This window comes from Mytilus edulis, chromosome 7 (assembly GCF_963676685.1).
Source record: "Mytilus edulis chromosome 7, xbMytEdul2.2, whole genome shotgun sequence".
Classification (NCBI taxonomy): Eukaryota; Metazoa; Mollusca; class Bivalvia; order Mytilida; family Mytilidae; genus Mytilus; species Mytilus edulis.
In genome coordinates this window covers 60753719-60778584 of record NC_092350.1, presented here as the reverse complement: position 1 = coordinate 60778584, position 24866 = coordinate 60753719, and the positions used below count along the sequence as shown (strand labels likewise).

The 24866-nt window shown below is 32.1% G+C and overlaps 1 pseudogene; it reads right to left on the bottom strand.

Moving 5' to 3' along the window:
• Positions 1–3882: 3882 nt before the first annotated feature.
• On the bottom strand, positions 3883–22375 carry LOC139482515 (UDP-N-acetylhexosamine pyrophosphorylase-like; annotated as a pseudogene).
• Between the last annotated feature and the right edge of the window lie 2491 nt (positions 22376–24866).

The following is a 24866-nucleotide window of genomic DNA, read 5'->3' as shown; positions in this document are numbered from 1 at the left end:
GTAGTTGAGGGTATGATTTTGTTGGGTTTTTTTTTACCCCTTTTTTAATTTTACCTTAGTGTTCGTTTTTTTGGACTGCTAAAAAAAAAATTTCTTTATAGAAATGTAAATTAAATATTTCAAAATCTTCAGCTGTTGAATGGCCTTGGTCAGAACTGTTTAAAAACAGTTAATCAATAATGAAAACAAAACTATGTGTAATTCATTTTTAATTCCAGGTACCTGTAGATACATGTACATAAAGTATGAGAAAAAAATCAGATAGATGAAATATTGGTTCAAATGATCAGAATATGAAACATGAATTTTGCATAGATCAGTGGGCACATGTTGTTTTTTAAAGCAATAAAACCAATGGTCATATGGTGTTACATGCATTTTAAAATACCATAAATCATTTTAAATGAAACCTTATAAATTTTAAAATATTTTTAGTCCTAGATCTTAATATGATACAAAACTATAAATGCCTATTACCAAATGATTACAATGTATTACAATTATTACCAAACAGGGGTGGATGCAGGAATTTTCGAAAGGGGGGGGTGCTAACCCAGGGCACCCAGGGCAAAGGGGGGGTGCAAAACATATGTCCCGATACAAATGCATTGATCGGCAAAAATAAAGGGGGGTGCGCACCCCCGGAACCCCCCCTAAATGATTACAATGTATTACAATTATTACCAAATGATTACAATGTATTACAATTATTACCAAATGATTACAATGTATTACAATCTACTGTATCTTAACAAATTGACAGATAATTAAGATGTTATTAGTAAAAAGATCAACTGGATCAAAGTTTTGTTGAAAACCAATGAATTTGTATGACTTTGTTTGTCTTACAAGTGCCCAAATGTTCTAGTGTTTTTTCTTTGTCACAAAGTTTGGGAAAAATATCTAAGACAAGTCATTTTGAAACATGTGTAAATATTGGCAACTCTTTGTGAAAGAAAAGAAAGTTGTCCATTTGATGAAAATTGTAAATACATAAATATTAAACTGCTCCAATTATATTGCTAAATACATACATTTTAAATAATAACACCGGGAAATCAATTATAAAGGAAAAGTATGCAAGCTTTGTTATAGGTTGGAAAATCACTGCATCCTGCTTAAACAGACTCTGACCCATCATCTTGCCATATACATGGGATATGAACTTACAGATTCACAGTTAGAACTTTTATCTTTTTATAAAATAAATTAATTTTAATTTTACCCCAGATGACAAGTAGAATTGCTTTTATATAACTATTTACTGATATTCCTTTAACAGTCATCATGCTAGTTAGACCATGTGACTGTGGCCAAGTTTGGTTGAATTTCTCTCTGTAGTTTCAGAAAAGAAAGATTTTTGGAAAAGTTAACAAAAATTCACGAAAAAATGTAAAAAATTGACTATAAAGGGCAATCACTCTTTCAGGGGTCAATTGACAATTTTGGTCGTGTTGACAGTCTGAACATTATTGCTGTTTACAGTTTATCTCCATCTATTATTATATTCAAGATAATAACCAAAAACTGCAAAATTTCCTTAAAATTCCCAATTTAGGGACAGCAACACAAGAATGGGTTGTCTGATTCTTCTGACAATTTCATAGCAGATAGATCTTGACCTGATCAACATACCCCCCTGTAAGATTTTTTCTAAATGCTTTGGTTTCAGAGATATAAGCCAAAAACTGCATTTTGCCCCTAGGTTCTATGTTAAGCCATGACAGCCATCTTGGTTGGTGGGCGCGATCATCCGACACAATTTTTAAACTAGATACTCCACTAATGATTGTGGCCAAGTAAGGTGAAACTTGGCCAGGTGAGCTAAAAATCAGGTCCTTATAATCTCTCTTACTATATACAAGTTTGCAGACTTTTCCTAATTATTGACTTCTGCTACAACCTTACAAGTAAAGTACTATATAGTCATCTTATTCTTTATTGTAATATATATTTAATGTTAAGCTCTGAGATTCAAATGTAGAAAACTAACCATTCATTCAGTTTTTATCTTTTTCCCCATTTGCAACTTATTTTGACTAAAGGTTAAATTATAGAGGGAGGGTAGGACAGTCAGGGGTACTACTTGTACAAGTGTATTTTATTTACTTGAAGAAGTAAAAAAAAATATACACATATAAGTAAATTTGTAGGATACTTATACAAGTGAATTTTCTTTACTTGTATAGGTAAAAAAAAAATTGGCTTAGTTATGTCCCTTAGGCATTCAGAATTTTTTACTTGTATAAGTAAAAAAATCATCCTTTCTTCTTTTCTTGAATTCTTCAGATTTCTTTTCTCTAATAGAATTTTAAATTGTGTACCCTTTACCAAAGTCTTTACTATTCATTTAAGTGTAATTTCATGGACAATGAAAATCCCATTTGTCTGTTATCTTCATAACACTGCTCATTTACAAGCCCCAAAGGAGCAATTTTTGATTGCCTTGCGCAAATATACAAGATCTTTGCTCAATCAGTTTCTTTGATGAATTAATGAGATGAAACATTGAACTTTAATGAAAAAATTTGAGCAAACCTGGGAAAAATTATTAAAGGCATGATTTTTCATCTCAAATCTTGAGGATTTTTGTGGGATTGTAAGAAAAATTTACTTATACAAGTAAATATTTTAGAAAATTAAGGGGAGATTATTCAAACATTATTTATTTACTTATATGTGTATATTTTTTTTTACTTCTTCAAGTAAATAAAATACACTTGTACAAGTAGTACCCCTGACTGTAGGAGGGGTCCTGATCCCAAAATCCTGAGTTAAAAAACACGAAAACCCAGAAATCCAAGGCTTGAAAACAGGATATCCCGAGGTCCTGAAATTCGAAAAAAGAATTCCCAGATCCCAAAATCCTGAGCTTAAAAACACCCGATAGTCCTAATAAAGGTCCTATCCCCCCTCATTATACATATGTCCCAAACACCACTTGACAAAGAGGATAGCATAAATCTATGGCCAGTTACAAAGTAAATAAAAAAATGATTTATTTCCATTTAGCTATTTAACATGATAATAACAATAAGAAAACAAAATATCCAAAACTATTTCAAGTCTTCATTTTAAAATGAGTAACAAAAATTTAAATAAAAAATTTATATAACAGACATAACAATATTACCATAAACACCAAATAAAAAAAAAATTACTTGACACACAAATTAACTTTATGCACCAATTAACCTGATTGTTTTCAAATTTTTTGCTATTTTTAACTTTTTGTTTCCCATACCCGTAGCCAGGGGGGTTTGGGGGGTTCGGATGACCCCCCTTGAAAACAAATAAGCACTGTTAAAGTCAATGTTTTGTTCAAATTGTGACTGTTAAAGTTGAGTTTGTGAGTCCAACGAACCCCCCCCCCCCTTGGAAATTCCTGGCTACGGGCCTGTTCCCAATACTTAAATTTACTTAAATTTAGCAAAAATATATATAGCAATCAAATGTACAGATGATGAAAAATGTAGTTTTTCACTATTCATGTAATTCTTGAACTTCATACTTTATTTGCCTTTTTTACACTTCTTTCATTCAAGCATCACTGCAGATTAAATTTAATCTGGTATCTATATGTTCAGTTTATGTGCACCATTCAATACACAGTCATAAAATCTAAAGTTATTTAGGTAACTTCATTCATGGCACATCAAAAATAAACATAACTGTGTCATTGGTTGGTTATTCATTCTTTAGAATTCTGCTAACCAATCAAATCACTTTTGCATCAATTTTGAAAATATTACCCAGAATCATTAAGATTCTGCAGGGGCAAATTTTATGGCATTTTGAAAAACAATTTTTCAGTGTGATAAATTCAAAATGGTTCTTTCCCTATCCTACAAAGTCAAACAAGCAAGTGAAAAAGTAAAAAAAAAAAAAAATCTTTATAATAAATATGCGTAATAGGTGTGTAAATATAAAATTCATTAACAAAACTCCACCACAAATACACTTATGTGTAGTCTGACGAAAATAAAACCATACGATTGTCCCAGATCACAGAAAGCTTCCCTTTCAACATAGTAATATTAATTAAGTAGCTGCCCACACTAAATGAATGTTTACATTAGCTTCTTTCTCCTTGTCTGACCACTGGTTTCTCATCACTAGGCCCTTGTTCTAGGTATAATGGAGAAACAAAACTCTTTCCTTTCACCAGATCTTCTAAACCCTGTAAAAAACATTATCTTGTGCTACTAATAATATATTTCTGAAACATAAACTCAGTTTCTGATGCAACTACAGCAATATTAGAAATTTAACCATCCTGTTTACCTAAGCATACCGTAAGAAAAACAGTAACAGTTGAATCTTTATTCAAAGCACATTGTAATCTTATGTTGATTGTATGTTTCTGTTGGGTTGCTGTCTTATTGATGCATTCCCAACATCTTTTTTGTACTGTATATTGAGCCATTATTGCGTGCATTTAATTATTGAGATTTTTTAAGAAAGGAAAAATAAGCTCGATTTATTATTGGGATTTTTTAAGAAAGCACAAATTAAATACTTAAGATTAACTATTGAGACTTTTTAAGAAAGGACAAATATCCTAGATTAATTATTGAAATTTTTTAAGAAAGGACAAAACATTTTGCTAGATTAATTATTGAGATTTTTTTAAAATGGACAAAAAAGCTCGATTAATTGTTGAGATCTCAGGAAAATCGACATACAGATGTATGTAAAAAATATCAGAATGTGTGTTTTAGGTATCATGATACTGACCCAGTCACATTAATCTAATTAATAAAAACCTCGCAATAATTTCTGAATTAAAAGTATTCATAATTATTAACACTTATAGCTGTAGTGAAGATAAGTAAGAGACATACAAATGTCATTGAATGTGTAATACCACCAAATCATGGTACGTCACATCTGGTTGTATACGAAAATAGGTCGAAAAAAAATATTCCCTTGAATTTGACAGTTGTTGGTAATTAATCCTACATTTTATTGCAGTAAAAGATTTCTGTGTCATACACATATGTCTTGGGTATTTCAAAGCACCATTATCTTTTTATTTGGGATTTCTATAGAATACTTTGTAATCTTGAGGTTACATGGTGACTAAACCTTGTACACAGATAAAATAAGGGGAAAAATTTGATTGGTTAACTTCCAGTGATGGTTACTTTCTTATATGCATTGAAATGTTATGTGAATTTTTTCTATAGTACTGAACAGGATAAAACTTTACTCATGCTAAGTATTTCTTTATTTGAAACAAAGATAAATTCTATAGATTTTTTTGAAAAGTGCAAATTTAACAAAGACTAATACGGGAAAATCAATGGTGGTATTACACCTAATATTAGGGTATTAAGTAATATAGCAAATATACTGATCTCCAAAGAAAATCCAAAAGGGAAAGTACCTAATGTAAAATCAAAAGCTGAAACATGATAAGTGTTTGTAAGCTATATTTATAAACTTTTGATAGTACAAAGTAGTTTTGACCTGGTTGTATTAGTACATACCTCGCCAGCATAAGATACCAATGGAGATATTTCACAAACTATTCCATTTTCATCATCAGTATCTTTTTGACTGAAAAATACAACAACAATAATTATACACTAAATTATGCCCCCAAAAAATTCAGAGATTTGTTGATGCGCATCCCTTTATTTTGGATTAAGGAATAACTGATTAATCATGGATACTTCCTATCAAAGTTTTGATAAATTCTACAAACATTTTTATTTTTATTTAAATTCAATTGACTACTCATCTTAATCGATAAAATCCTCTAAAATGAACTTTCTACAAATTAGAACAAATTCACAGAAAAAAAATGGGTGAATAACCTTTATCCCAACATCATGGTCATATTTTTTAAAATCATTTCAAAAGCAGGTCAGGATAACTTTTTCAAAATATCAAGATCAAACAGATAAACTGATTTACTAGAAAATATTTTGAGTTTCCAAAAAAATGGCAAATCTTGTCCCAATTTGAAAAACACTGTGACTAAAAATCATAATAATAACACTTTTTAAAAATTCTTAAATAGATAGCTAGAGTTATCCCCCATTTGCCAAAAAGAAATCAAACTAAAGGCTACTACTATAATTATGCTCAGTATGTACAACAATTTTCAACAAAAATTTAAGAGTAGCATAATTCAATTAAATGTTTATCAAAAATGGCAGACATAAATATTTAAAGAAAACATAATGCTTTTCACAAAAATAAGTTGTGATAATATTTGTTAAATTAACCAGGGAAAAAAAAATTAAAAGTCATATTAAAAATTGGTGACATTGACCTATATATACTTAATACTTGTCTCCACTGCCCTTTTCTTTTTTAGTGCTAAAGACAAAGTAGACAACATTGATGTGTAAGAACATGCAAATACAGATTATCATAAACAAAGGGCATATAACTCATGCAAAAACAGGGAAATTACAGCATGCCATAGCAAACAACAAAATCAACATTGCCATAAACAAGGAATGTTTAAGTTTATACAATACAGTTGTAGCTTTGTAGAGGGACAAAATAGTTAACTATTTATAATAAAAATGTGACAGGTGACAGTAAATTTGCAGAAAACGGGTATCTGTTTGCATTATTATTATACCAGCACTTAATGGGTGGTGGATGTTTCACGTGCCCTTTTCAATATTGCTGCCATCAATAAAAATCTATAAAAAAATATTTCAAAATGAAAAAGCTCTTGAAAGTCTCTATATTGTTCCTGGAAAAGCTGCTGTTCAAGTTTTATAAATTCAATGTAAGTAAAATTGAGTTATTGATTAATAAAATATACTCAAAACCATAGACTGAACATGTAGGAATGATATGTATGGTATCATTTGTAATATTATTTATTTTCCAGTACATGTACTGAAATTTAATGATTTTAATTCAAATATACCAAATTCATGCTAAAATATCTCCCCAGAAAAAAGAAGCTTCAAGTATAAGTTCCTCTTTATTCTAAAGTTTGTAACAAATGAAAAAATCAATGTTGGATGTCACCTGCATTGTATCAGCTTAAGAAAGGGACAAAGCAGCATAACATTTTTCTTTCAGCATTTAATTGAGGAAAATTATTCTAGCATTAATTATTTATCAATTATAGATTTTGAACATGACAATCACAAATGTTTTAAGTTCTCACTTCTGCCCCATTATTACAAATGTGTATTGGTATGTGGGTTAAAAAAAAAATATCTGGCCTTGCATTAATCTTTATAATTTTTTACGATACAGTGTAACCTGCCTAATCCAACCCCGGAGTATTCCAAATTCCTGCTTTAACGGACACATTTTCTTTGTCCCATAATATGCCTATCCTTGAAGAAAAAAAACTGAGCATTCAGACACCCTGCTTAATCTGACATTTTTTTTTGGTCCCCCTGTGTGTCAGATAAGTCAAGTTACATTGTATAAATTAATCTATATCTAAGTTTAATGGATTGAAGAAGCAGGGTCAAAGAAGAATGTTTGTATTATACTATATCATATGCATATCACAAGAGAGGTCATCAAATTTGAAATTGTAACCATGACCTGACTTAAACACCATAAACAGATGCACCACAAGTGATGCTAGATGCTAACATTTAATAACATTCAGTCAAAAACATATAGTGCTGGGATATAAGAAAGCAATGTTACATCATAGGAAAACACATGCAAATCAAACATTGTTTTCAGTGTAAGGGATATAATAAGGATATTTGGGAATTTTTATTTGGGTATTCATGCTTTATATTTCAGAGATATATAGATTCTACCACTGCATTGAGTGTACTACGATATTTATCCACTCGAGACAGTTAAATTTTAAATATTTAAAATTGAACTGTCGAGAGTGGATAAATATCGTATTACACAAGATTTGGTGGTGGAATCTGTTTCTCTAATGATTTCTAACATTATACAGGCAAACTTATAATCCATAATGGGATATCTATAGATATTCGTGTTTGTTGATTTATAAAGAACAAAATGTCACTATCATAAAGTCCACATGGCCATATACAGTCTGACATATATATCAGACCTATTTCTAAGAGGTCAACACAGTTGTAAGTTTGTTTTTTGATGACGCCTTAATAGATACTTATATGAATTAAGTGTCATGAAAAACAGTTTTTTCAATTTTTGTGTTCTTGATGTACTTTCTCAATGAGAAGTGTACCTCACATCACATAAAAGTTTTATTCAAAGTTATCTTTTAGAGCCATTCAACTGTTTTATTCACCTGTCTCAAAAAAGTTTCTTTGCAAATTTTAGCAGCACATTATTCTCTTTTCTTTATTTTTTCTGCATCACATTATTCTCTATTCATTCAACACCTTACAGACTCTCTTTCAATAGTGGTTAAACATATATTTGTAGATCATGTCTATGTAGAACAGATTTTACTTTTTTTTTAAATCATAAAAAATATATAACAGTTACCTCTGAATGTCAGGAATTTCTCATCCATCACTGTGAACAAATTTTCCTCCAGCTCCCAGTACAAATCTTCTATGCATGTCCAGTAGAGCATGACGAGCTGTAGTGGGCGTATCTTTAGGTTCTGTGTTAGCATTCTTCAGGGGAGAGAACTCATCCTCTCTCAGAACTTCCCAAACAGCAAAATTCCTGTCTCATTTACACAAAAAACCACAAACACAACCACATTCAGGATAAAAGGCATGCATTTACACAATATTGACAAACAAATAAACATGTGCAAGGAAAAGTTACGTCATATATAACAATGAGTGTAAATAAGTAAACATGCGAAAGGAAAAATTAGGTCATATAACCATGGGGATAAACAAATAAACATGTACAAGGAAAAATTAGGTCAGGACACAATATGGGTAAAAAAATAAGCATGCGCCAGGAAAAATTATGTCATGAAACCATCAGGATAAAAAATATTCATGTGCAAGGAAAAATTAGGTCATGACACCATATTGATAAACATGCACCACAAAAAACGATAAAAAATAAACACGCAACAAGTAAATTAGGGTCAAATAAACAATAAAAGAGCATCCAATGACCCATACAAGGATAAAAAAACATTCAAATAGTGTTAACATGCAAATGTTAAAACATTGAAGGAATTTAGGGAATGGAAGACGAATTCAGGAAAAAAGAGGAAGAAATGATAATAAAGGATGGAATGTGTAAATGATGCAGGTAAACGTAATCATGCATAAAACATCACATTCATACAAACACACACACACAAATTCACAAATGAAAAAGAGAAAGAAGAAATGTTTGAATTAGTTTTGTATCATGGGAATATTGAACATTTTTTTATTAAATAAAAGTTAGAGCTAGAATATGTATCTTGAATTCTTTTAAAACCAGGATCACCTAATTGAATTTTACTCCTACTTAACAAGAACCAAGTTTTTATTGGTGGAGGAAGCTTATTTACTCTGAGAGAACTACAAACCTTCAGTACTAAGTATATGTTGATTGGTAGCATGGGCATTACTATTATATAAACGATACCCAATTGAAATCCAAGATTTATCTATAGGCAGAACATACTGTGAAAATGTCTGTTGGTCCAAAGACACAACTACCTTTATTATAACTAGAAAACACTCGCGAAATCGCGGGCATTCAGAGCGTATTTGAGAGGATGTAAAGTGTTGTAGGCAGAATTTTGTAAAAGATTTATAATGACTTCAGAATTTCAGGAAAAGTATCAAAAGTCATAGGTACTTGAGGACGGGAAAATGTTTTTTTATTAACCCTCCTCCTTTATTTCCAAAATTCCTATTTTTTGTTTTCTATTAATGTCATTATTAACATACATTTAGTGTACATGTATTATGAACATTCAAGTCAGGAGCCTGTAATTCAGTGGTTCAGTGATATTTGTTTTTCGTTCATTTTTTGTACATAAATAAGGCTGTTAATTTTCTCATTTAAATTGTTTTACATTGTCATTTCGGGGCCTTTTATATCAGACTATGCAGTATCGGCTTTTGCTTATTGTTGAAGGCCGTAAGGTGACCTTTAAATGTTAATTTGTGTCATTTTGGTCTCTTGTGGAGAGCTGTCTCATTGGCATTCATAATACCACATCTTCTTTTTTTGTAAAACATTTAGCGACTTGAGAATTTCAGAAAAGGTATCAAAAGTCATAGGTTATTTGGGACAGGATAATTGTTTTTCTAGCCCGGCTCCTCCTTTTTCCACAATTTTTTTTTTCTCTATTAATTTTAATGACACATGAATAATTTTAGCGCTTATCTGTATATTATGAACATTCATTAAAGGGGGGATTGGGGCAGAGGCGGATTTAGGGAGCCCGCCCCCCCCCTTTTCTGAAAAATAATTGGTTGCTTATATAGGGAATCACTGAAGTATGACCGGAGCGGACCCCTTCTTAGGCAGTCAACAGGCCCCTGCGTATGAACATTTCTGGATCCGCCACTTCGCCGGTTGCCCTGATCCCAATATCCCGGGCTTAAAAACATGAAATCCCGAGGTTCTGAATTTATTATACAAATTAAATATCTCGACATCCCGAAATTCTAAAAAAGAAATCCCGGATCCCGAAATGGTCAATCCTGCAATTTCGATCTTAAAAACACCCACTCCAGACGTCCTGAAAGTGTATTTTCTTTTTACAGTCATTCAGTTTAATAATTGATCCACAGCGGTCATTGATATATTATTCAGACCCTCTCTATTAAATAAACCCTGTGACTGCCGTGGATAGTAAACTTGAAAATGATATCAGACAGAAAATACACTTTATTCGTAGTATATGTATTTGTTTCAAAGTAAAAAGAAAAACGCAAACCGGAGGTCTAATCTGACTTAAATTTCGTCCAATGACGGATATAAGACAGAAAATACATTGTATTCATAGTATTAATGTATGTTCAAAGTATACAGAAAAACGCAAACCGGAAGTCTAATCCAAAAGCCCAATGACGGAAACATATCCGGACGACTTTTTTCTCGTTTTTCACTCAAAATAACTCAATCTGAATAATCATATGAATGGATGACAAATGCGATTATGCACTGAACCCATAGGACACAGAGGCATGATGATTAATTTATTGTGGAAAGAAGAGAAGCGACACCCAAAATGAGGTCTTCTTGTTTAATAGTATAGAAGATATACAGTTATGGGTTACCCCCCCATTGTTGAAGGTCATTCAGTGGTCTATATTGCAGATGACCCCCCCATTTAAAAAAAAAACAAAAAACTGTAAAGTTGAATAAAAAATCAGCCATAAGTCAACGGATGTCCTTCTTAAATTCTTTTAAAGTTTATACTTTTCATGAATCCTTATACGCTGACCTTGATTTAACCATATGAAGGTTATTTACAGATACTTGTTTCTTATACAATAAAACTGATATTACTTATAAATGTGTGTTTTGCTGATTTTGTTTATTCTACATTGGCCATGTTGGCAAACAAGTTTAACCCTGCCACATTCTTGCACCTATCCCATGTCAGGAACTTCTTTAGTGTTGCAATTTAAAAAAAAAATTGGTTCATTGACATTTTTTGGAGTTTTTCTCTGAGCTAGTATACATTATGCTAAGTAGCCAACTTAAGCCCACCTTTAGTGCAGGATTTTCTTGCTGTGTTGAAGACCCATTGGTAGCCTTGAGGTGTTTTCTGCTTTACACATTTCACCTTTCCATTCTCAATTTCATATCAATATCTTATTTATTTGTTATATGTACCTGGCAAAGTGGAAAACATCAAATACAAATTTCTCCATCTTGATTCCATTGGGTGATGTTGGTTTGATTGTCTCTAGATTCTCTCCAACATATGGAATCTTCTTTTTAGCAACATGATGTGCTAGCTGTTCCTCTTGTGCCAGCTGGCTGTTGGAATATAGATAAGTTATATTGATAAACTGTAAATTCAGATTATTAGTCATTCACTTGTTATTATGATTGATTATTCCGATACCACAAAATAGTGCTTAAAAATAGTGCTATTAAAACTTTGACGATGAGTGCACATTGGACATTTTGGAAGATTGTATGTTACTTATTGTATGTACATGTACACGACAATTGTATTTTGACTTATCTCAGGTGACCTATAGTTGTTAATTTCTGTGCTATTTGGTCTCTTGTGGAGATTTGTCTCATTTGCATGCATACCACATCTTCTTTTTTATATTATGGATGTTTTTTTGTTATTTATGAACTTGGGTTGCTGTGTCATAAAAATCTCCTTTTATTCATTGTGATCTAGGCTTTTATCATTATAAGTATATAGACTATGAAAGTGTTACATGTATTGCTTATTTCTAATGGTGTCACTTCAGTAAGTATCTAATGAAAAAAGTATTGAAAAAGAAATTCTTGACACTAACCAAGATTAAGTTGCGTTATTTAAAATCTCCAATAAACTAATAAATGTTATGAATCATTCTTTTTTTTATGAATTTCCTGAAGATTTATATATAAGTTCTCATCTTATCAACTGACTAAGCAGGTTATATTTCAAACCTAATAAAAAAAATTAGATTTAAAATGGTACAACAATATAAACTGTAAAACTCTAAAATGAAACTCACGCAGACACATGTTTTAGAAAATCTAATTGGAAGTAATGATTGCATATATTTCCTGCATTGAAAGTAAGTCGGCCATCTTGGTTCCTCTTCTCTGCTGTTTTAAGTGTAATTTCACTATATTCTACCACCTGGTAATTACCCTCTACTTTACACACACCCCCCCCCCTACAGCTTCGGTTGGTACAGTCTTCTCTACTGCCTGAAAGATACAAATTAACAGAACTTATACTTGTGATAAACATGGCAAAATACCTGGAAGCACTTTTATCTTATGAATAGAGAGGGAGAATAGTAAATAACAGAAAAAGAAGTTATACCGCTATAATTTTGATATGATTTTTTTGGAGACCAAAATATAATACATGGATGTATAGTTTTCTTTCCTTTAATAACAATTTTAATTCATCCCAATTATTTGACTATGTTTGTATCCTCAAGTTTACTATCATTCATGTAGTGTTTTGTGGACTGATTTGTCTTTTGGTCATGATATATTGTCAAGTTTTCTTTGATTCAAGCATTTTTCTTGCTTTCTTGGTATTTTCTCCATCTTTTATTTTATTTCTATTATAAAATTCAATCAAACTAAACAAGACATCTAGGATAATATTTTAACCAGATGCTCCGCAGGGCGCAGCTTTATACGACCACAGAGGTTGAACCCTGAACAGTTGGGGCAAGTATGGACACAACATTCAAGCTGGATTCAGCTCTAAATTTGGATTGTGATTAAATAGTTGACACAGCATAGGTTTCTGACACAGAATGAATGTGGTCTAATGAACTTAAATTTTTTTTTTTGCCTTTGATATTAATCCTCTCAAAAAAAATGATTGAAGAAATTTTCTTTTTATTTATGAAATCTGAAATGAAAAAGATTTACTCCCCCCCCCCCCAATTTTTTTTCTCACATCCCCCTTTCCCTTATTCCAAAACTGATCTCAATTCAAATTTCTAATTGCGTTTGCAACAATAACTACTCATTTAAATACATATTAAAATGTAAAAAAAGTGCTTGTTATCACTGAATGGTAAAGATTGTTTTAATTTATCAGTTGGTAGTAAAAGTGAATATACATTGTATATTGTATAAAACAATGATTTAAGTTAATTCAAATAGATTTCTATTTACTTTTACTAAAGTTAGAGTGCGAAAACTAAAAGTATTCGGACGACAACGCTAACGTGATGCTAATATACGACCAAATTTTTTTTCAATTTTTGCGGTCGTATAAAAATTAAAAAGAACTGAAAGAATTCAGAATTTAAATATTGTTCATGATTGTCTTTAGATGTACCTTAGCTCCACATCTAGCCCCTTTAGCCATACAGAATCCTATAAACGCTGGATCAGCAATCTTGACAAGTATATTACCTACACAGTAGACATGTACATGTTTGATTCCTCTGGATTCCATATTTTCCACAATGCCATGATGTACCAAGCCCTTGTACAAACCACCATTTCCATCTAGAAAGAAGACCACGACTTTTAATGACGTTTTACACTAAATCCATTGGATGTGTACTAAATAATACTTTAGTCTTTGATACATGATTTTTTTATTAGTTGTTATTGGTTTTGAACTAGCTGTCATTAAGTTTGAGTACTCTCAGATGTGTGCATGTTTAACCCTACCACATTCTGTATGTGCCTGACCAATGCAGAGGCCTGAAGTTTGGTGGTTGTCCTTTGTTGCTGTATATCATATTTGTATTTTGTATTTTGTTCATTGTTTTTTTTTAACATCAGTCCTTTTTTTCTCTTGGCTGAATTGTTTTACATTGTCATTTTGGGCCTTTTATTGCTGACATGGAGTGTGGGTATTCCTCATAGTTGGAAGCTGTACAGTAATTTATAGTTGAGAAATTATGTTTCATTTGGTCTCTGGTGGAGAGTTGTCTCAGATTCATGTGATATTATGCTTGTTGTCTCTTTGACACATTCCACATTTCCATTCCCAATTCTATATACAACTTTCAGTTCCCAAACCCAATCAAATTATACATTTTTTTAAAAACATTTCTTTGTTTATATAGATCTACAGATGAAGCTATGTGGTCTAACGTGTAGGTTTTACAGCTACATTTGTACATGGTATTATCAAATGATTATGTGTAAAGATCCCTTCAGTACAGAGTTACAATTAAAAATACATGTTTTCAAAATGCATTTCTATGTACCTGATGAAAAAGCCTCAAATGCCTACAAACCACATGCTGTAAAACATATTCCACTACTTCAGTGACACTTACCCGTCAATAAGGTTTGTAACACATGAGTTGTAAATGGCATCTTGTTTGGTCGGAAGGTCGTACACGTAGTCAAATGTAAAGGCTTTATCTTTACCCAGGAGTACTTGGTTGTCCTCGGGTAGTACAGTGGAACATATCTGACACATGTCTTTCTTCTCTCGCGCCAACTGGGGACGGATTCTGAAAATATCAATAAATATATACAATGTATCATTTTGACTGTGAGATGGAAACCAGCAATAAAAGCGCTATTCCTTTACTATTTGTGTGTTTGTTTGTTGTGTATTTACTGATTTTGTGTCATGGATTATTGGATACCGCATATATCCTTTTTTTTTCTACTAGTCATGCATTTTTGCGCCTGTCCCAAGTCAGGAGCCTCTGGCCTTTGTTAGTCTTGTATTATTTTAATTTTAGTTTCTTGTGTACAATTTGGAAATTAGTATGGCGTTCATTATCACTGGACTAGTATATATTTGTTTAGGGGCCAGCAGAGGGACGCCTCCGGGTGCGGGAATTTCTCGCTACATTGAAGAACTGTTGGTGACCCTCTGCTGTTTTGTTTTATTTGGTCGGGTTGTTGTCTCTTTGACACATTCCCCATTTCCATTCTCAATTTTATGTCAGTTTATACATTTATGTTATACTATTGTTTCAGAAAAAGGGAGAAGGTTTGGTACCATTAAAACGTTTAATCCCGCTGCAAATGTTTGCACCTGTCCTAAGTCAGGAATCTGATGTACAGTAGTTGTCGTTTGTTTATGTAATTTATACGTGTTTCTCGTTTCTCATTTTTTATATAGATAAGACCGTTGGTTTTCCCGTTTGAATGGTTTTACGCTAGTAATTTTGGGGCACTTTATAGCTTATTGTTTGATGTGAGCCAATGCTCCGTGTTGAAGGCCGTACATGTACATTGACCTATAATGGTTTACTTTTATAAATTGTTATTTGGATGGAGAGTTGTCTCACTGGCACTCACACCACATCTTCCTATATCTACTTATCATATACAGAAAATGAAGGCTATAAGTCAAAGAGACAGCAATCAATTTGCATCTAGTAATACATGTATAGTGCTTTTAACATACCTCATTGTACTCTGGGATAGAAATCAAAGTTTTCAAGTGGTAGCCAAGCCAATAACTTTGGTTGACCAGTTGATTTATGTGTGCGTCTTTTTTTTTAACATGTATTTTCTAACAAAAGTCCATTTGTACCACAAAAATAAAGCATCTTAGTCATGGAGTTGGATAAATTTAGTTTATGGTTTTGTCAAGAAGAAATTTGTCAACCTCAAGATTAGTTTTCTGTATCCAGTGTTGTTAAAATTAAAGAACCCCATGTCATTTGAGTGTGCTCCAGGTCACCTTTCCGTTTATTCCTACCATGAATTTTTTATGTCACTTCAAGAAAGAAGTACAAGATTTCTTAATATAAATATCTCCAACGATCCCATTTCCTTCATTACTCAAATATGCACTAAATACATATATTTTGTGTTAAAACCTTTTAAGATGACTAATTAAATGTACTTTTAAGATTATTGATTACATAACTAGGACACCAGCTACTATTTACATGTCTGCTTTTAACAATGTGCTTATATTGATTCAAGAAAACACCAGCAAAGAAAATTTAAAATCAATCCATTTTTGTACAAGACTCAATGTACTTTCTACTTATGCATGCGCAGTAGTCATTCATTAGTCTTTAGGAGAAAATGTTTGCTTACTACAGTCATGATTGTGGTTGACTGTCATGACTGTAAAGACTAAATGTACATGTATACATTTTGTAAATGTAACATACAGATTACAAATAAATGCATTTTCAATTTCATGAGTTAATTGCTAATTTCCCCATGAATATAAATGTACGATAAAATTCCAGGTTCAACACCATGTTTTGTAAAATGTCTGGATTCTGAAGTGACATCAAATTTCGTTTACTTTTTGGGGTGTCTGTGCAACATAAATATGATCCCTAGGCCTAGATCTTGGATTAAAACTTTATTTAATTTTATATCAAATGTGAAAAAAAACACTTATATATACATGTATATATGGCAGATGGCACATGTATATATATACATGTATGGCAAACCAACACCAGAAGTTACAATTATCGTGTGGTTTGTAATGCACGGTGGTAGGAGTACCCAGTAAATACTGAAAATGGAAAATAGTTGGTCATCATTCATGCAATGTTATGGATAGTCATGATCAATAGAAGTCCATACAAATAAATTATCATGACAATACAAAAGGGAGAAACTGGACTACTGCCACTGGGTCCCTGCTTCTCAATCTCATCATCCTGTACCCTGATGTTCTTACAATCAAGCGGGGAAAAAAATCTATTTTCAACCTGTCTGGAAATCAGGTCTCTAATTATGAAAGAACTTCCATTTATAGATAAGGTTAATATTGATTAAATCAAGATCTCCAGTGATGGAATGTTCGATAGGATATTTTATGACATAATATTGAGTCACTGTTACGTGTACTTAATTCATACCTTTGTAACAGATGCATATAAACAGAAATAGATTGTATATGCATATAAGGAACAGTACAAATGTCAATGACTTAAGATTTTTATTTACAAATAAACTGCGAAATGCATTTATAAACAACTTGTGCATCTACATGCATGCATGTATATTAATTAAGATTATGAAGCAACTGAGCGTGTTATGTAAAATGCCAACTGCTACCTACCATTCTTAAATAAACATATCATGTTCTCCAAGAGGATGAAGAGCTTGAAGGGTTAGACTTACAATTGTACAAATATACATGTACATGCATACACATGTCATAATCATTGTTATCTAAATAAGGTGTCCAGTGCCTTTAATTTAGTTATCAATGGCAATGCATTATATTCATGATATTGCATGTTGCACATTGTAATACAAAATATTTAAAGAACAAATAAAGAGGCTACTGGCTTTATCATGTTTATGATTCAATGAAGAAAAAAATCATGCAGTTTTGCTTAAATTTATGACATGATTGATTGATTGGTATTTACATGTAACACCACTTTTAACACTATTATGCTATTTCGTGTATTGAGGTCAATTTTTATTGTTGGAGGAAGCCGGTCTGGAGAAAACTAACCTTTGCCGCAGCCAATTGGTATTAAAATTGACAATCATTATAAGTCATTTAGAATTGGAGTCAACTGTCAGACTGTACCTGTCATGACTGTAAAGTACCGCAGTTGAACTCACAAGCTCAGAGTTGACTGGCAAGTGATGTAGTTAAACTTCTTAGACCACTGGGCAAATGAGGCCCCTTATCATGTGTATATGATGTGCTTTAGAGGTATAATCAACAGCAACGTGTTCAACATCTGCCATGTGAGAATATTTTAGGTCTATGGGAAAATTATACACGTCCAGACCGTCCTAACTGACCACTGCCAGTTACACTTATTTATGATTTCATCACTCGATCAGATATATTCATAACAACATTAAATATTCCTGTCATTCAGGACATTGTATTACCTACTTTTAACAATGATTTACATTTTGTAATATTGAAGTTTTACTGTTTCTTACATGTACATGTACAAAAATGTACATATATACATTGTACATAAAAATAATGCATCTGTTGGATAATACATAAAATGCGATGTTAAATGAAAAGCTTCATTTAACAATTTGAATACTTCTTGCACAGATGTGCAGAATTGAAGATAATATGAAAATGAGCTTTAAGCTTAAAGGTTAATACATATGTACCTAACTGTTCATATTCTAATTAATAATTATATAATGTATATATATATGTAAAATGTCAACTGCTGGCCTTCATTTCATAGAAAGCATGGGATGTATAATGTACATGTACAGTACATGAACTTTGTAAGACAATGGTAGACCCTGAAGAGTTAATATGGGTTAAAACTAAATGTAATATCCATGGTGTACATATTAAATACATTTTATTGCCTTGCCAAAAAATTATTGAGAAAAAAAATATTTTCATTAGAAATGTTCATGTTAATCATGTTAATACTACATGTAGTACAATGTACATCTTCATTTTTGTAGGACTTGCTTTTAAAAAGTATTTCTGCTGACTAATATTCAGTCAAATGTGTAGCAAGATGGACAAATTTTTAGTGGTTTCAAAAATGCCTAAATTTAGGTTTGACCATGATGACCACATGATGACAGTCATGACAGTTGTTTTGCATTCGATTGAAGTGTTTGAGCTTTTGATTTTGTTATTTGAAAAAAGGACTTTCCATTCTAAATTTTCCTTGAAGTTCTGAATTTTTGTTATTCTAAATTTGTACTTTTATCATGTTTATACAAAAACATTTTTTTTTTTAATTTTCCATGAAACATTTAAATTGGTGGAACATTGAAATCCCTATTTCCTAATTAATTTAACCATGTAAAACATGTACATGTTTACCAACAAAACATTTATTAGGATAAATATACATGTAATATGTACAATGTTGTAATAGCATGATAAGAGCCTACAACATACACATAACCATGTATGTTATACATGAACGTTGTTTATCTATTACTAATTTCGTGATGATTTGTTATGGTATCATCTTTCTTTGTTAAATATGATATGGTACAAGTATATATTTATACCATGTATACCATCTGAAACCTTGTATATTTGTCACAGGTGAGATAGTCCTATCTCTACACCTGTAATTTATTTTTTCATTCACCTTTTATAAAATATTTAAATTTTATCATATATATACTATAAAGTATGATGGAATTTTAAAATTTCAAAAATTATGTTTGAACAAGTGTCAACAAAAAAATTGCACCACCTACATGGAACATTAAATACTATTTTTTTCAATTGCTTAAATTACATGTTCAACTTCAAATCAATACATGTAGTAAATGTTCATGAATCCTATGAACAGCCAGGATGAATGCAAGTATTTGAAGTAATAGTCTCAAAAGATTGCAGGTTGGAAATTGCATTTTGAACACAGGGTTCTCACTAAGGCATGTAGGGCGAGTCCATGAGTACTGGACATGTACTTTGTAGTCTCATGAAAATCCATGTGGAGTCTGGAGTCACCATTTTCAAAATTGTTTATTTTTGCATATATAATGAAACTGATGCAGGTATATCATTATTTCTAGACAGTATACATCATGTACATGTACATGATGTAGGATGTAATATATTGCAACACATGTGTATATATTACATGTATACATGTATGTACATGTATCATGTTTACGTGTATGTACAAAATGTATGTTCAGTGCAGGTACATTGTAATGAAAAATATCATGACCATGATGACATTATTTTCTTTAAAGACATGGGGTTAACATTGTACTACATGTATATGATACACATTAATTTCCTGAAAATAAGTGGCGTTCCAACAGGCCATGTAATTTTCAATGAAATTTTTTAATGAAATTACCCCCCTTGACACCACATGGCTTATTAAGGAATGAAACCAGTGTATCATGTATATCATCATGATCATCAGTGATCATGTACATTGTGTATATGTACATTTATGAGGGTAGGCCGTTTAGCATCAGGCGTCAACTGTTCATTTTCGGCAACCTTTAGCATTAAATTGGTTAGAATTTTAGTGCTTAGTCAGAACATCATTTATTTTCTGATTTTTTAGATGTCTCATTTACTATCCTTGCCTTTAATATTTACATGTAATGTTTTTTTGGAAAATAATTAACCAGATTTGTCAAAGTCAGTTGATTTTCCTATCTTCTAAAAGAAAGTCATTATTTTATCGTCATGTAACAAAAATTACTGTTTACATGTACATCATTTTGTTAAAAGTTTTACCAATTATTTAACTTGAAGGTACATTGTATATCCATTTATACATTGTACAGAGTCAGAGTTAGAGGGGGCCCCTCATTTCTAGGAAAAATTTTGTTGATTATATAGGGAAAGAATAACCGGAGCGACCCCCTCTTAGTCAGTCAGTGGGCCCCCACTTACGAAAATTTCTGAATCCGCCACTGGTGTACCTTATACAATGTAGCTATTTGTCCGTCATTACTGGACATGACACAAAGTTCATGTAAAATTTGGACATCATAATACAAATATCTTAAGCCACAATGTGAAAGTGATTGTTGTTCATGTTGTTTGACATCAGAAAGTTCAAGCAGTCCAGATTCTTGGGTCAGCCAGCGCAGATTTCTATTAGGCGCTAAGATGTATTACGACCTCAATGCCCTTTAACGTCAGGCGTCAAACAGTAATTTTCGTCTACCGTTAGCGTCAAATTGGTTAAAATTTTACCATAATTCTTCAAAATATCCTTATCGTGATTTGTCAGAGGTCTCAAATAATTATCATTACCGTCATTTTTGGAGAGAGAAAAATAACGTGATTCATCTATATCATTCAATGTTTTTATCGTCAAAAAGATAGTGTATTTTATCGTCATATACCTTTAATGTCATTTGGCAAGAATTTTTAACGTTATTGGTCATGAAGGTACCCCCATGTATGTGTAATCATTTTCAGGGATTCTGTCGGCATTGATTTGCAACACATTAAATTCAGAAAAATGCTATACTACATTTTTCACAAAATCCTAGAAGGGATTAATGTTTCAGCATGAACTAAATTTTGCTTTCCCATACATTTTTACTCTATTTGAAACACTACTTATCATGCATTCTTATGAATCATTTTTTGTGAATAGGATCAGTGTTCTAGGGTAAGTGGATTAGGACAACGGGTAAGTCATTTTTTAGCCTTTGTCACCCGGTGGTAAGTCAATTTTCAAGTTCGGGGAAGCCGAAAAACTCTTGAAATTTCCCGGTCCTCTTAAATTTTCCCATATCTGCTTTTTATTTTTATTAAATCACGAGAAAAAACTTTGATAAAAGATCGAAGATTTTATCGATGTCTATCGGCGCTTTTATTCAAGCACTCGTTTGCTAGGTGTAATCAAGCGCAAAAGAGACCACATTCTTCTCCTATCATTTTAAAAGTCGGTCACGGTGTCGGTAAAATCGGAAAATCCGGATTGATAACTGGTGCTTAAATCGGGACATAAACGATTTTTTTTCTTGTCATCGGAGGAAAATAAACTTACAGTTGCATTTATTATAGCTCTTAATAAATGACATAGTAATAACTACATGTATAACATATATATTTGTCAAATTTAGTAAGAAATCGTTTTTTTTAAATTTTGTACAAAATTCAATCGTATCCGAATCCAGCTTTGTTCAGACAAACTTCACAACATATAATTTAAAGCATGTCATAAAAGTTTTTAAATTTAAAATCTATGTGCAACAAATGACTTATCCTTAATCAAAGCTTTGCGCCGTCCGCATTGGTTGGCGGATTTAACTTTTAGATGTGGGTAAGTAATTTTTTTATTGATCTTACCCGTGGTAAGTCAAGGTGCCAAAAAAATCCTAGAACACTGAGGATGTCAACAAAAAATTAACAGTTATAAAATTAAACTTATTATACAATTAGTTAATACCTCAACGCCACCCTGACACTACTGTCGTCTTCCTTAGTTTCCTTCTTCTCTGTCATCTTGCAGATTTTATTTTTTTTACTTGTTGCTTACAAAAATTTTTAATCTTTCCAACCCATTTTCACACCTAAATCCCAAGAGTTTCAGCCGTACATTACGGCAAATAATATATTCCTTATCGATCACATTATTGGCATTGATTAATTTACATGACACATTTTAGAAATAATGAAAATATAAATCCAAAGAATATTCAAATTTTCGATCTTCACCCTCCTTTCGTTATTTTTCTCGTTTACAGTGACATCGTTTGGCGGAAACGAATCTAAGTGGAGATAACACTGAATATGAAATGAAGAAAATTCCCGCCATATTTTCGAACTAGTACACAGATCTACACATGTTATATATAATTAAAATAATAAATAAGCTCCATTTTGAGAGTCGGCAAAGTACAAGAACATGTGGCATAAGCTGCATTGAAATGAGACCCAAGCCATAATATTACAATACTTTAAGTTAATAACATAACAAAAATTAACGGCACAAATGGCTACATGGAGCCTGGGACAGTCACTTTCTCATGATTTAGAAAGTTCCTGATGGAGCTCCGTATAAGACTGAGGGGCGAAAGATACCAGAGGGACAGTCAAACTCATAAATCGAAAATAAGTTGACACCACCATGGCTAAAAATGAAAAAGACAAGGCCGTAACTACCCTTGAGGCAAGTGAGGCAATTGCCTCACTAAAATTTCCACACTGATTATTTTTTCTATACATGATCAATATAATAGTCATTTGTTGTTCTGTCTTAACCTTAATTTCTATATAACTTGTCATCATTCCTTTTAAACTATTCTTCCTGGATATAACTCAGCATCTCAACGGGTGATGTTTCTCGATAACATTAACCTAGTGACGATAGTCATCATGGATCTCTAGTTAAACACATGTTCTTGCAGAAAAGGAAAAGCGACACCGAAGGTAAAGAAGGAATAATTCTAATAAACTAGTTTTTTTGTGAACAGAGTCTGAGTATTGCATATAACTTCATTAGAACAATCCAAAAACGATAAGTAGACTGACAAATCAAGTATTGGTCTTCGGAAGGGGACAGTCCTGTCTGCGTATTCATTTCTCCGTTTAACCAACTTTTGACAAATCAAGTCATCGCAAGGGGGCAGTCCTGTCTGCGTATTCATTTCACGAACTTTAATCTTTCTCTTTACAGATAAATAAAATATAAATAATATGAAACATGCATGGATTAGTTTCTATCCATGTTTCTTTAACCTTAAAAATTGAAAGAATATCCCATATTCCAATTTGATATTATTGAGGAATGGTAGAACCTTTAACACAGGATTTTGTCTTTACTTATTCGGGACTACGGAATTTCGTTTATTTATATTCGGGGTTTCGGAATCGGACACCCCATACCCCTAACCCCTAAATTTATAGATTCTGGAACTAAAATACCACCAACTATTTCCAGAAATAATTTGAAATTATGGACCTACATGTAAACGTCAAAAACTCCATTCCAATTCCCCTGTACCCATATCATATATGATCACTCTATAGATAGAATCATATACTACATTTATCTTATCTCATTCTATCCCTAGTTTGTCTACTCTTTGTCAGCATAAAAGCGAGTTTAATATTTTGTAACTGCAACTGTATGATGGTGCTTACAAGAAATCTTAATTCCCTTTTGCAAACAAAAATGTTACTACCGATGGTGCTACCGAATTGCTGATGGAAGGAATTGGAAGAAGACATTGATCATTGTGTTGATGATAATGTGCTACCTTTAGAAACACAGACTGCCCTGAAATGACTGAAAACTTGGAAAAAGAGCATGTATGAGTGGCGAAAGATTGTGCGGGCTTGCCATGTTCATCGCGATAAGGATATCAGCAGACCAAGTTGTGATTCTGAAATAATTTGACTGAACCGGCCATAGAAAAATTTGGCATACTCTACTGAATCGATGTTTGTTCTATGTTCTGGCAGCAGACTCAAATCAGTGATATTTGAATGATTATCTTACATATAAATTTAAATAAAGTTTTTAAAAATTTGGTGTTAGTAAAAGTCTTAGAATATGAAAAATTTATATAAAAAGTCCAAATTCAAAACATTATCAAACTCTCTAAAAATGCCTAGAATGCAGGATTTTGCACCATTCATTTCATACCCTCCAAAAAAAAATGTTCGCCTCGCTTCGCCTCGCTTCGCTCGGCTCAATTATTTTGCCTCACTAAAATAAGATGCCTAGTTACGGCCTTGAAAGACAAACAGACAAATAAATTAATAGTACACAAGAAACAACACAGACAACTAAAGACTGAGCAACACGACTGCCCCACAAAAAAACTGGGGTATTCATCAGGTGCCCCGCAAGGCCGGGTCAGCAGATCCTGCTCAACATGTAGCAGTAGTCGTATTGATCATGATATTGCAAACCCGGTAAATATTATAGTCCAATTCGGTATGTTACATTCATGAAAAGGGCCAAGGGGATTGTAGTTACGACGTAAGA